Source organism: Simochromis diagramma, unplaced genomic scaffold (genome assembly GCF_900408965.1).
Source record: "Simochromis diagramma unplaced genomic scaffold, fSimDia1.1 OVJJ01000477.1, whole genome shotgun sequence".
Lineage (NCBI taxonomy): Eukaryota > Metazoa > Chordata > Actinopteri > Cichliformes > Cichlidae > Simochromis > Simochromis diagramma.
This window is the reverse complement of record NW_024387300.1, coordinates 815,420-830,155: the sequence shown is the minus strand read 5'-3', so window position 1 is coordinate 830,155 and position 14,736 is coordinate 815,420. Positions and strand designations below refer to the sequence as shown.

At 42.5% G+C, this 14,736-nt stretch overlaps 1 long non-coding RNA gene across 1 annotated transcript; it reads right to left on the bottom strand.

Annotated features, from left to right (window-relative positions):
• Positions 1 to 13,013: 13,013 nt before the first annotated feature.
• On the bottom strand, positions 13,014 to 14,148 carry LOC120716566. The gene is made up of 2 exons (XR_005691981.1): positions 14,038 to 14,148; positions 13,014 to 13,401 (listed from the first exon to the last, which is right to left on the bottom strand). It is a non-coding gene; the product is annotated as an uncharacterized LOC120716566 (long non-coding RNA).
• Between the last annotated feature and the right edge of the window lie 588 nt (positions 14,149 to 14,736).

Below are 14,736 nucleotides of genomic sequence, written 5' to 3'. Positions count from 1 at the left end.
TTGTATTTTTGTTATTGACCAAATACTTATTTTCCACCCTGATTTACGAATAAATTCTTTACAAATCCTACCATGTGGATTCATGGATTTTTTTTTCACATTCTGTCTCTCACAGTTGAAGTGTACCTCTGGTGCAAATTACTGACCTCTGTCATCATTTTAGGTGGGGGAACTTGCACAATCGGTGGCTGACTAAATACTTTTTTGCCCCACTGTAGATAGATAGTCAGAACTACCCTTCTGGTAGTTCTGACTAGCTTTCCTCTTTTTGTTACCCACCTGATAGGTTTGTAGCTTGAACCTATTCGCTGGAACGTTGAAGACAATATAATTACACAGCAAGCAAGACACGAAGTAGGCAAAGTTCTTCATGTTTCTCGTGCACGGGAGAGAACCGGACAAACGCCGTTCCTTCGCTTGATCCCAGTTGCTCTCGTCCGCTCCCCCGTAACACTGCTCTTTTATTGAGGTTACATGAATATGCATAGGTTCATTAACATACGACGTCTACATACAAACAAAGAGTACCGTGTGTGTGTGTGTGGGGGGGGGGGGGGGGTCAGAGTGTGGCCCCATAAACAACTTCCCTTAACCTGCTGGTCTGGAAAATCCAACAGTTCATCTATATGTAAAAAAGCACTTAGACTAAAACTGACATAGCTACGTTAATCCTACCGTAAAACACTAAAACAAGGTACAACCTCTTCCCATGCTCCCAGGATGTAGGTGTGCATGCACACCAAGCCTTTTCAGCCTGCTAAAGATCACACATCCTATCACTACACAATTGATTATACACCTCTAAGCATATATGGTTAAATATTTCTAAGCATAAATGACAATAAACAATACAAAACCTAACACCACCTACTACACTTCTACAGTCTAAATGACATTTCTATCCTAGTAGTGTAGATCAGTGAATCGATGTCTCGTCTCAGTCATTCTCGGCATACAGCTTTTATTCAATACTGGAATTTAAGGAATAATTGTACTGTTCAACCGTATCCGTTTCGCATGGTTGTTCGGGTTTTTTCTAATTGTACTGTAATTAACTTTTACATTTAAGATATTAAGTGTGTGATGGATGGGGCGGAATGATGAATCTGAATACAGGCAGGAGGTAAAAGGCTGAAAAAATGGTGCAGGGATACCAGTCTCAGCGTTTCATGAAGGGCAGAAACTCCCTTCCACCCCTACACATTGAGGAGCAGCTGAAAAGGTGTTCAGTTTTAATTATCTTGTTGAACATCCCTCTGAGGACCTGATCTGGAACAACAACAACCTTTTCTTTGTGGTTAACAAGGTGCACAGGCAAACTCTACTTTCTCAGGAAGTGAAGGAACACTGGACTTGGAAACTCAGTCCTAAAACTATTCCACAGATGTGTGGTAGAGAGTTCCCTGTGCTGCTGCATCACTGTGTGGCATGGAATCTGCTCTATGGCAAAGAAGATGACTCTGCCAGCGGTTGTGAAAACTACACAAAGGATTGTAAGCAGCAGCCTCAACACCACCAAATTAATCTATACCAGCATATGTCAGAAATGTTCCCAGTTTAACACTGAAACACAGAAGGATATAGGACAAGGGCTTTATTGTATCTTTATCATCAGCAGGGGCAGATCTACAGAAATTTCCTAAATTCTAAAGACCTACACCCAAATACTAAAACAAAAATTAGACAACAATCAGGTGTCACAATAAGATGCCACACAAATTATTTGTGCCAGTGCAAAAAAATAGTTTGTCTGCCATAAGACAGAGGAGAACACCACAAGCTTAAACCCTGCAGGTCTGACAAGAGGAGGTGCAAACTTACTGTATTGCTCACTCTGTCAATGTTAACTGTAGCTAGGCTCAAAGTGTTAATGCTAGTTTATTTTAATAAACAACACTGTCATATGCAAAACTTGGGTTCCACTAAAGATGGCAAGAGATTATTTTAAGGTGGGCACATGCCACCCTTGTAGATTCACCATTGATCACTAGTAATATACATCAGATTAGAGAGAGAGAAATGCAGAAAATAAAAAGCACAAAGCAAAATAAATAAATAAATAAGAAATAGAAATTCTCCTTCTTTCTTCTATTTCCAAAGCATGCTTTGTTATTGCTAAAAGGATTCAGTATTATCACACATTTAGCATTATTATTATATTATTATATTATTTTGGACATAATGGACATAATTGTCCATCATGACAACATACTTATTCCAAGTTTTCTTCAACAAGACTCTATCACCTCTTTTCATTGACTTTACTTTAACAGTGGTTTGTAAACACAAGGTCAATATCCAAAAGGTTTTTGAGTCTTGTTAAAGCATCATATGTTCTTTTGTTTGTTTTTGTGTTATTCGGGACTTTAATGAAAGGTAAAGAGAAGGAGTCCAAGCAGCAGATGGATCATTCCCAGTCTGATAGAACAAGCATCACTTTTGGTTGTAGAGGCAGTTGTTGTAGCAGTTGTAGCTGCAGAGCTTGTAGTTGGGGTGGTGGTTGTAGTTGTAGTTGGGGTGGTGGTTGTAGTTGTGGCGGTAGTTGTAGTTGGGGTGGTGGTTGTAGTTGTGGCGGTAGTTGTAGTTGGGGTGGTGGTTGTAGTTGTGGCGGTGGTTGTAGTTGGGGTGGTGGTTGTAGTTGTAGTTGGGGTGGTGGTTGTAGTTGTGGCGGTGGTTGTAGTTGTAGTTGGGGTGGTGGTTGTAGTTGTAGTTGGGGTGGTGGTTGTAGTTGTGGCGGTGGTTGTAGTTGTAGTTGGGGTGGTGGTTGTAGTTGTAGTTGGGGTGGTGGTTGTAGTTGGGGTGGTGGTTGTAGTTGTAGTTGGGGTGGTGGTTGTAGTTGTGGCGGTGGTTGTAGTTGGGGTGGTGGTTGTAGTTGTGGCAGTGGTTGTAGTTGTAGTTGGGGTGGTGGTTGTAGTTGTAGTTGGGGCAGCAGTTGTAGTTGGTGCTGCAGAACAGGCAACACCTGATACTGTACCAACGCTCTGCATGAAAGGTAGAGAACCCAGGCTTGAAGCAGCTTCACACAGGTTTGCAGATGCGCAGCCGTAACCTGGATACGTGCTGGTGCCGGTTTTGACTGCAGATGAAAAAGAAGAATTTCAGGATATGTTTTAAATTGGCTACTTTCCAGGAAGCTTAATATATTTCCTGCAAAAAACAACTTAATAGCCTTTTAAAACGTTTATTTGTTTGTCTGACTTCCAGGCTTGAAATTTAAAATCTTATCACAGTAACTTTCACACCCAAGGATAACATTTTGTATAAATTAGGGTAAAAGTTTCCGCTCATTTATATGTCAGAAGCATCACAAAAGAATTTGAAATCATCTTTGATAGAAAACCGATGGCACAACTGATACAACATAAAGACTTACTGGTTGATTGGAAGCATTGGTTCTCCACTCCCTGACACTGTAATGTGGAGGAGCACTGACCAGTGGAAGGGTCACAAAAGTTGCATACTCCACCATTATTTGACTGAGAAGCAGGATCTGAAACAGAAAAGGAGGACATTTCATTTCAGAACAGAGACTCTTACAACATCAGATTATTGTTTTTATTTCTTTATATTATTCTTTTGTCTTCAATGAGCAACGTAGTATTTAACTTACTTGGTAGAGTTGCTGAGTTGCAGTTATCTGTGTTGCAGCATTGAGCAGAAGCCAGAGCACTTTGAAAACCCAGGTCGACTGAAAATGTCTGAGAAGTTACAGCTGGACACAGGGAGGAAGATGCACATGCCTTGTAGATTTGTGTTGTCGGAGTTCCAGATGAAGTAGCTACAAATTCAAAGTGCAGTTTGTTAATGTTGATGGAACACAAATAGCTTCACAGGGGATGTAATTTGGTGAAAATATGAAATATGATATGAAGAAAACATTACCTAGAATGGTAGCTGTAACACACATTGGTTCCGATGAGGAGCATGGAAGTAGTGCTGTGTTTGAACATGCTGAATTTCTGCAGGTTTGGCACTGGAGGGCTCCAGCTGCAATCAGGAGAGGAATACAGAAATGATCATCACAATTTAAATATATAGCAAATATGAGATGTTCTGAAAGTTCATATTGGGTTACAGCAGGTTACAGTTGAGTCAATTCTACTCACTAACTTTGGGGAAAAAAATTCCAATGTAAGATTTAAATAAAAGATTTAAAGCTTTAAATTAGACTCTCTTCTACCTGCAGGTGAAATGAGTGTAGTTACCTGTGGTGGAGAGTGCCCAGAGAAGAAACAGAGAAAACAGCAGCTTCATTGTGATGAACAGGTCAGTTCTGCGGATTAGTTTCCCTGGACTGTGATACTAAAGCTGAGGAGCAGCACTGCACTTTATATACTGAACAGGTGACCTCACAATTGCATGTGTTCACATTTTTACAGCATGATCATTCATACAGTCAAGTCTTCTTTTGTCAAATCATTATGTCACAGCACCTTACCACACCTTTCCTCTTCAATTCAACAACAAGTATTCGTGCATCACAAAAAACACAGGAATTCTTTTTTACATTATTAAGTTTTTAACAAATGTGAATGACCTTGCGTCTTGTGTCATTAAGCCATCATCTTTATTTTTGACGTTGAAACCATAATTGACGTTTTGTTCAGACAATTCAATTTATTTATAACAGCTGACACTTCCAAATAAAATCAGGACCAAATGTTATGAAACAACCCTGGAATAACTTTTCTACAACTGATGAAGATCAAGCCTAAATGCTTTACATTAAGTGTTGTCCACTACATATACTACTAATGATAAATGGTGTCTAAATAGATCAGGGGTTATCAACTACATTTGTCCAAGGACCAGAATTTTATCAGCACACACTGTGAGGACCAGATGCTCTCATAAAGTAACTAAAGTAACATAAACATAACAACAAGTACCTCACATTACCTGTACTGCAACAAGCCACTAGAGAGTGACTGCAATATTTTAGGCTTCATATTTGTTAGGCTAATAATGCATGCAGTGAAATCATATAGTTTTTGTCATAATGTAGCTTCGAGTTTGTTTGTCTAAGAGAGGGACACAAACTCAGAGATCCTACAGAGGTCAAGATAAAACAAAAGAAAGAAGTCCAAAAAGAACTATTAATTTGCTAACAAATGTTGTGTTTTTAATCTCAAAATTAATATATCTGAAAAAAACAGTGATCATTGTAGATTTAATCAGCTTATACTACATAACAGTTTTCATTCCTACTTGAATGCCAGTTGTTGACCATTTCAATATGAAAACTTGATTTCACTCACTAACACAGTATAAACAGTGTGGTGTGAAATCTGTTTGATTTTATGTGTAAGTTGAAAGAAAATCATCAGATGTTCCTTGATGCAAGAACTAACAGTCATGACTGTGAGGTAACTGTCTGAATAAAATATAAAACATGTTAATCACTCTTTATTTTCTTGCCCCACACCTGCTTCATTCTTTCCTGTAGATCTGGTTTGTTGAGAAACTGACGGCTTTGTGATCAATGATGTAAAACCTGCTGCAGGTGTGGCAGCTGCCTTACCCAATCAAGATCAATACTTGAACCGTGGAGTAACTTTACTTTTACTCAGCTACTTTACTGAAATGTCTTTTAGCTCAAACATTGATTTTCTGGTTTATGCTTCTATGCTTTGTACATTTTGCTCTTACACGCTTCAAACAGCCAAGAAATCATCTAAACCTCATGATCTACCATCTCAAATGTTTTCAAAAACCATCATGAAGCACAACTGACGCTGTAACTCTGTCACAGTGTTGTGCTACTCTCTGAATTTACCACACCTGCTGTTGTTAAACAGATGTCATTGCCACGCTCTCTTTGTAACATAATAATAGCACGCCTATTCAAATCAAACATACAGCATGTTATTTATCAAGTATGATCATTTGTCACATACACCTTCTTTTGTTATCTATTATGGTCTAACACAGAAATAACGCAGGTTGTTTCTGAATCACTTAATTAAGGGTTTGGCCATTACATTAATTTTTCAGCTAATGCCCTGGTATGTCACCTCCACCACAGCCGAGTTATCTTTTAATATATGCTTCTCTTTACTATTTATTTACTCCTTTCTGTTTCCATGTCTTAGATGAAACATCTGAAACACTACTGTGTGACAAACATGAACTATAAAAGGAAGACTTTGACTGAAACTGCAGGGGAAAAAACACAATGTCCAGCTTGAAATGGACATTTTCAACGAATGCCTGTGCAACTGTCCAACTGTGCATGGAATAAAATAAAATATAAACAGGGGAGCAAGAATAAGTAGCAGATAAGAGAAGTATATGCATCCTCACTTAGATCTTCCTGTTCTCCAGATGGCTCAGCATTCTGTGAAGGGTGATGATGATGGCATCCTCCGTGAACTGATTTGGTATGTACACAAACTGATTGTGGTCGAGAGAGGGAGATAGGCAGCCTCTGATGTACTGAGAACTTTTCGCCTTCTAGTGGGTCCTGTGCTCTCCTCAGCGCCATAGAGCCCTGTTGGCTAAACCAAACCAGTTCTTATGCCTTCAACTGACTGGTTTGCTAATTAGTCAGTGATAGTCTGTGGAGGCATATCCATGGAGGGACCTCTACAAGCTAGGCAACGGCAGCCTGACTGCTATTAGGTATGATCAAGAAATCCTTGGGCCCATTGTCAGACCCTGCTCTGTTGCTGTACATCCTGGCTCCTCCTGGTGCCCGTCAATGCCCAGCCTCAGCATTATTATTAGCCTCATGCAGCATCTCAGTGATGCCGTGGACCAAGCATGTCCTAACATTACAAGCATGCGTACATGCACATGGGCGCTGTACAAACTAGAGATGGCACGATACCACTTTTTTACATCAGATACTGATATCATAAATTTGGATATCTGCCGATATAGATATAAATCTGATATAATGTATTTTATAATCAATAAAATGTTATTTTTCTCAAATATCTTGCTGCATGTTGTATAAGTTCATACTCAAGTTTAATAAAACAAAACAAAATTAAAGCTATTCTACTATACCTGTATGCAAAAAATATATGGGGGTCGTACAAACTACTGATACTGATACTGATACTAATACTGCCTTGAAATGTCTGCAAAATGAACTAGCCTACAGCACAATTTTTTCACTTTGATTTTAAATGTGTCTTTTATTTGAGAGATATACAGGAAATAAATCCCATTGAGATGGGGCATTTTCAAATTGTGTCATGCTCCTGAGTCTGAGGACTCGGTGTATTGTGTTTCTTTATATTATTCTTTGTTCTCGGTTATTCTGTTTTGTCTTTTGTTTAGGTTTGCTATGTGTTAGTGTTTTTGTTTCATGCCTGCCTGTGTTCTCTCTGTCTGTCCATGGTGTTATTGTGTCTGCTCATGAGTCTGCCTGTCAAGTTCAGTGTCCTGTCTGGTTCTCTGTGTCTGTTAGTTTCCTGTTTTATTCTGAAAGTTCATGTCTCATGTCAGTGTGTTCAGTTTTACCTCTCCCCTGTCTCGTTAGCCTAATTGCTCCCAGCTGTGTCTCCCTCCTGTGGCCCATTCCCTGATTACTCCCCGTGTATTTAAGCCCTGTGTTTTCCTGTGCTCTCTGTTGTGTCGTCTGTTTAACTCCATGTCCGTTTGCATAATTCTGTGTAACCCGGTGTTCAGGCTGCGTCTCTCCGCCAGCTTTCTTTGTGCATTTTGTTCCTCCTCCCCTGCGTGTTTGGTTTAAGTTGAGTTCTTTAGTTTTCCCCAGTTTAGGTTTGTTTTCTCCCCGCTCTGCTCCTCCTGTTTTTGTCACCTTATCACCTCTGTAAATAAACATTCACTCGCACCCCAGCCAGTGCCTGCATTTTGGATCCTTTTCTCAATTCACCACACGACTGCTGCGCAGCCGTGACAGTACGACGCGACCACAAGATGGATCCAGCGGCCTTGACCGGGGAGAGCGACCTCACACGCGCCCTACCCCTGGTGGACTGGGTAACCCACACCTCCAACGCACGAGCGAAGGTTGTGAGGATAAATGCCATTGAGGCTATTCTGGATGGAAATCCCTATCTCCACCAGGTCAGGGGATTTACGGATTTAATCTCTGAGCTGCATAAAGCCCGGGAGGCGGTGCAAGCTCGGGAAGTGGCGGGTTCTGCCCAGCAACAGTGGACTATGACCGTCCCGAAGCAGCCGTCTCAGCTTCACCCACCGGAGGTTTCACGGCCCGACCCGCCGGAGGTTTTGCCCTGCCCGTCGGAGCCGTCAGCGGTGGGAAAGCAACGATCACGCCGCTGGCGCTTCACCCCACAGCCGGATTCAGGGACTTCTGTGCGACCAGCTGTGGTGAGTTCAAAGGACACTGGTGCCTCTGAGACTGTGTTTTCTGGGGCTGTTCGTGGGGGGAGTAAAGACAGTACACGGAGCTTACCCACCTTCATGGTAACTGACCTCTCACAAGTTGGCATTTTTAAAACATCCATAACAGTAACTGACCGTGTTTCATCCACTCCACCACCAACTCCAGTTTCACTTCAACCAGTACATAAGCCTTTAGCCAGCTCATTAGCCCAGCCTGCATCTATTCCATTAGCCCGGTCACCTGCCCCCTCCATACTGGAGGCTGTGTCTGCGCCACCCATCTTGAATCCCGTTCCTGGCGCCCATTTTAAGCGGAGAGACAAACACATTAAAACCACTCTAGTTTCTCAGAAACTGGCTAATTTAGAGACTGGTACTCGCCCCAGGGCCTCCCCAGAGGCTGAGTTTCTGCCTTCAGCCGACTCTGGACCCCTGGAGGCCAGGACGCCAGCTAAGAACTGCACCGTGCCAGCGCTGCCGGGGCAAAGCAAGTGCCCTGCGCAGTTTCAGTTACCGGTGACTTTGCCAGAGGTCCCCGCACCTGCTGGTTCTGTTCTGTCCCTGCCAGAGGTCCCCGCACCTGCTGGTTCTGTCCTGTGTGTGCCAGGGGCTCCAGTGCCCACTGGTTCTGAGACTGTTTTCGCTGGGGGGCCCGAGGAGCCCGTCCAGCTTCCGGCCTCGTCAGCTGGAGGGCCCGAGGAGCCCATCCAGCCCCAAGCCTCGTCAGCTGGAGTTTCAGGAGAACCTAGCCAGCTTCCTGCCTCGTCAGCTGGAGGGCCCGAGGAGCCCGTCCAGCTTCCTGCCTCGTCAGCTGGACGGCCCGAGGAGCCCGTCCAGCCCCAAGACTCATCATCCTCGCCAGCTGCAGCCTCATCATCCTCGCCAGCTGCAGCCTCCGAGTCTTCATCCTCGCCCGGTCCAGCTTCGGCTTCACCCACGCCGTCGCCTGGTCCAGCTTCAGCATCCTCGGCGTCGCCTGGTCCAGCTTCAGCTTCCGTCTCGTCTGGTGCTGCGAATGGCCACGCAGCCTTCAGGTCCCCAACTGCCGCCTCAACATCGTCAGTCATCGGCCAGGCCGCATGTTGGGCATCTTCACCACCGTGGCCGGCCTCCGGACTTGCTTTGTCGCCGCCGCTGTCATGCGCCCGGTCAGCCCCCAGAACTGCTTTCACGCCACTGTTGCTGTTCGCACGGTCGGCCCCCAGAACTACTTTCACGCCACTGCCTACTGCGTGACCGGCCTCCAGACCTGCCCCACTGCCGCTGCCTTTCACACGGTCGGCCCCCGGAACTGAACAGTTTTGGCCGCCGGTGCTGTCAGCCTCCGGGTCAGTCCCCTGAACTTGTCCGTCTGGGCCTTTTTGGACTATGTCCGTTTGCATAATTCTGTGTAACCCGGTGTTCAGGCTGCGTCTCTCCGCCAGCTTTCTTTGTGCATTTTGTTCCTCCTCCCGTGCGTGTTTGGTTTAAGTTGAGTTCTTTAGTTTTCCCCAGTTTAGGTTTGTTTTCTCCCCGCTCTGCTCCTCCTGTTTTTGTCACCTTATCACCTCTGTAAATAAACATTCACTCGCACACCAGCCAGTGCCTGCATTTTGGATCCTTTTCTCAATTCACCACACGACTGCTGCGCAGCCGTGACAAATTGTTTCTTTAACGTTTTTGTGCAGTGCATATATACAAATACTAGTGTTATGTCTAAGGAATTTACAAAAATGTACATTTTTAATTTCTTTTTTCTATTAAAATGTATTTAATTTGAGTAATATAGCAACACTTCAATGGAAGCGCTTATATTTTTCAGAAACACTGGCAGAGTCACACTGTATTTTTGCTCTGTAAAATCTGCCACCATCAGGGTGCAGTGTTGCTGTCAGTGAGCCTGTACTAGAAAGAGATAGTTTACACTATTCTCTGGCTCATAATGTTGACCTGGACTTTTTTGACTTTTGTTTGATATCTTTATTAGAATGCTTTTGGGAGAAATTAATTTGGTTAAAGAAGTTATTTATAAAGTCACATTTGGAACACTAGATATGACACAACAACTTAGTCATTACGTTACAGTCAAATGAAGACAAACTGAGTCTAAGGTTTGTCTGTGAATGGGTGTGACGAGTGGGATATCCACACACCATTAAGTGGTGACTCTTCTCTGGAACTTAGATTCCAAAAATTCAGAATTACATTACATTAATAACATTTTAGCACATTAACAGAAAACAAAGGAGAAATGTCAAATGTCAGTGCCTAGTAGTCGGAAGATCCGCATCATTTTTTGGGTAAAAACAAGTGTTTGATGGGTCCAAATGCGCCTGTATCTCCCTAAGTGAAAAAACAAAACAAAATAAATTTTAGCTTTTCTTCAAGGTAGCTTGCATTTATCAAATACAATGTAAACACATCACATTACTTTACACATACAAATATAATATTTGTACTTATTGTTAGTAATATTAGAGACAGTGTTGCTAAGCAAAAGCGATGGCTGTGATCATCATGTACACGAAGAAGTTATCATAAATGTCAAGGGTCAATCTCTGGTCCTTCCAATTTGCAAGTCTGTTGAATGGCCTTCGTTTCTACTTTATTTAAATGACATGCACTATTTGTATTCTTGTTTTTCATCAGCTAGATTTGTAATGTATTATGTCTATTTATATAGGATATATTTATATAGGAAAGTGTACTGCTGCCTGGAAAGTAATATGCTATTTAAATAAAGATTTGTTTGCTGTCTTCCATCTCTTTGGTCATTCCTCTACACTGTATCTACAGCAGACGAACCAACCTGTGCACTGCCGGGATTGACTACAAAAAAGCCTCGGACTCTCTGCCCCTTCATCAGGAATTGGATGGGAATGTGGAGAATTACACTAGAGGCCAACTTCAAGCACAAGTCCCCATAAGTGTGAAATCTACCAAGGATATGCTTTGTTCTCACTGCTGTGTAGAACTGAACCCTCTCAGCCATTAACATTAAAAAAAACTGGCTGTGGATGCGGACTACAGAATGGAGGAATTGTGAGCCACCTCCTCTAAATAAATGTTATAAAGCTGTCAATAGTGAATGAGATACCAGTTCATTGATCTAGCCATCTGAGCTGAATTCATCATATATCTATATATATATATCTATATATATCTATATATATATCTATATATATATATATCTATATCTATCTATATCTATATCTATATCTATATCTATATCTATCTATCTATCTATCTATCTATATATATATATATATATATATATATACATATATATATGTATATCTATATATATATCTATATATATATATATATCTATATGTATATCTATAGATATCTATAGATATCTAGATATCTATATATATATCTGAGTTCAATTCCAACATCAGGCTGGGGTCTTTCTGTGTGGAGTTTGCATGTTCTCCCCGTGTTTGCGTGGGTTCTCTCCGGGTACTCCGGCTTCCTCCCACCGTCCAAAGACATGCAGCTTGTGGGGATAGGTTAATTGGATAATCCAAATTGCCACTAGGTGTGAATGTGCGAGTGAATGTGAGTGTGAATGGTTGTCTGTCCCTATGTGTTAGCCCTGCGACAGACTGGCGACCTGTCCAGGGTGTACCCCGCCTTTCGCCCTATGACAGCTGGGATAGGCTCCAGCGCCCCCCGCGACCCTGAAAAGGATAAGCGGAAGCGAATGGATGGATATATATATATATATATATTTTAGACACTGGTGGAGAATGACCGAGCTAAGATCCTGTGGGACTTCCAGATACAGACGGACAAAATGGTGGTGGCTAACCAACCGGACATAGTGGTGGTAGACAAACAGAAGAAGACGGCCGTAGTGATCGATGTAGCGGTTCCGAATGACAGCAATATCAGGAAGAAGGAACACGAGAAGCTGGAGAAATACCAAGGGCTCAGAGAAGAGCTCGAGAGGATGTGGAGGGTGAAGGTAATGGTGGTCCCCGTGGTAATCGGAGCACTAGGTGCGGTGACTCCCAAGTTAGGCGAGTGGCTCCAGCAGATCCCGGGAATAACATCGGAGATCTCTGTCCAGAAGAGCGCAGTCCTGGGAACAGCTAAGATACTGCGCAGGACCCTCAAGCTCCCAGGCCTCTGGTAGAGGACCCGAGCTTGAAGGATAAACCGCCCGCAGGGGCGTGCTGGGTGTTTTTTTTTTTTTTTTGTTGGGATTCAGAGATTCTTTTATTGCTACCATATAATCTGCCTTATGAAGAATGTATTAATAACATGTTTCACAGTATCATTTATCAGTAATATTTCCTGCAGGATTTATAAAATTGCATTGAATATGTCTGTCATCACATTGACCTTTCTATTTTTACAGGTTGAGTTCATTCTATACAGAATGCATGAATGTGCTTGGTTAGAGTTGATGTTCCATTCTAGAAGGTTTTAAGCTTCACTGGTGAGAGTGTCCAGATGATACATGCTGAGGGGAGATGAGAACATAGCAGGTTAATTGCATGCACGCTTACGATACACATATTAATCTAGTAGCTGGTCTGAGCGAAGGCCTAAGCGTCTTCTGCTTCAGTTTGAGACTGGCTGCAAAGTACTCTACTTAGTGATTAATGACGAGGGTCCATTATTAGCTCTCAGAGATGCTGAGACCTGAAGTTATTACCCTAAAAGGCAAGTAATGTAGAAAAGAGAAGTGATATGTCGGTGTATGGTTATTAGAAGTGTACGTGATGTACCCTTGTCTGCACGGGTTGAACTTTTGCCCGTCTGTCACCATGTATTTTTGAACTGTATTGACGTAGGTGTGATATTTTATCCTATAAAACCAGAACCCAATGTATTCTTGTCAGAGCAAAACAATCCGTATGCTGACGGTTGGTTGTTCTCCTGTGATAATAAAACTGATCGTTTGATTGCACTTTTCCGGAGCCTCCGTCGTTTGTTGTCTGGTCTAAAGTTGATCGATCTCGCAGCATTTGGTGGAGGATGCGGGCAACTGAAGATCAGTAGAACGAGGTTCAGGTGTTTGTTGTCGGCGGAGGTTGAGGCCGGATTTAGTGGTCAGACGGGCAGACGTCTCGGGTGATTTCTTGACTACTGTGGGCCCACATAAAAAGGTGAGCACAAACCTCTTAAACTGAAATTGTGCTGTATTGGATTATAATTCTAAAAATGTAGTCAAGAAGTTACTCATTGATCTCTGTTTTGAGTTTTGCCTGAGTAAAAGTGAAAGTATTAAGTAGTGTTGCATTCAAGGTCGACTCGTAAGAAACAGTACTGAGCTAAAAGTAACTCGAGATGTTGTTTTAAGGAAATAAGAGAATAAGAGAAGAAATAGAGAAGAGAGACTGATTTGTGTGTAAGGAATAAAGGGATTAAGAAGTGTCTAAAGTCACGGAACCGAAGGATTCCACCCCCGGGAAAGACGTTTCCTGGGTATTAAACTAGGGGTGGGGCCCCGCTGAGACTTTGTGGCCTCAGATATAGCCCTGGTGATCGCAGAGGATCATCTTGAGAGACACTCAATAAATACATGTTTTAAGAGTAAATACCGGACAGAAGCTCAGAGGAATTGTGATATGTGTTGAGAATAAATACCGGACAAGAAGGTCCGAGGTGTTGATATGTGATTGAAGAGAAACTCAGGCCAAGCCGTGAGCTTGAGGTTTTGTAGTGAAGTGAGCTGATTATTAAAAGTGAGAAGTCTGATAATAAAATACTGGGAGCTATTACCTGTGCATTTTTGGGCCCGCCGTGGTCCGTGAAAAGCTGTGTTTTTGTTGTTATTCTTGTTGGCGTCTGAAAGACGAGCGGCAGTGTGCATATCCGGCTTGAACTGAACTGAGGTTGTGGCGTAGGAAACTGTCTGAAATAATTTAAAGTGCCAGGCGCCTGCAGGCTGGCTGTGTGAGGCTTTTTAAAAGTCTCTTTTTCCTTTCTTTTCTCTCTGGCGAAAAAGTGCGTAGTTAACATCTGGGTGCGGCCACTTCCCCTTTTTAAGTTCAACGGAACAGGCACGTTGATCAACCAGAAACGCAGTAATAAATGAAGGAGCGAGTGCACGGTGAATGGAAGAAAGGTTCCCCTATCAGACGTTTGATTCTAGGACATTAACTGGTTTTACCTTGACTATTTTGCTGACACCTGTCACTCATGGGGAGCCTGTGGAGGTGTTGGTTTGTTGTGAAACATCAGATAGAGAGTTTGATTTTGTTAGAGCAGAGATTTTAACCGAACCAGAGTTTCGGGTTGATTGTGTAGAACTGTGTGAAGGCTTAGCCGCAGTTCTGGCCCAGCGTGGTCATTTAGAAGAGTGAGAATTTCCACAGTAAATGTTGGTGTGCCATAATATTTTGTTTCAGTGAAAACCGAGAGAATTTAGGGGAAACTATTATATGCTTGTACTCCCTGCAGACATAACTGAGGACCAGC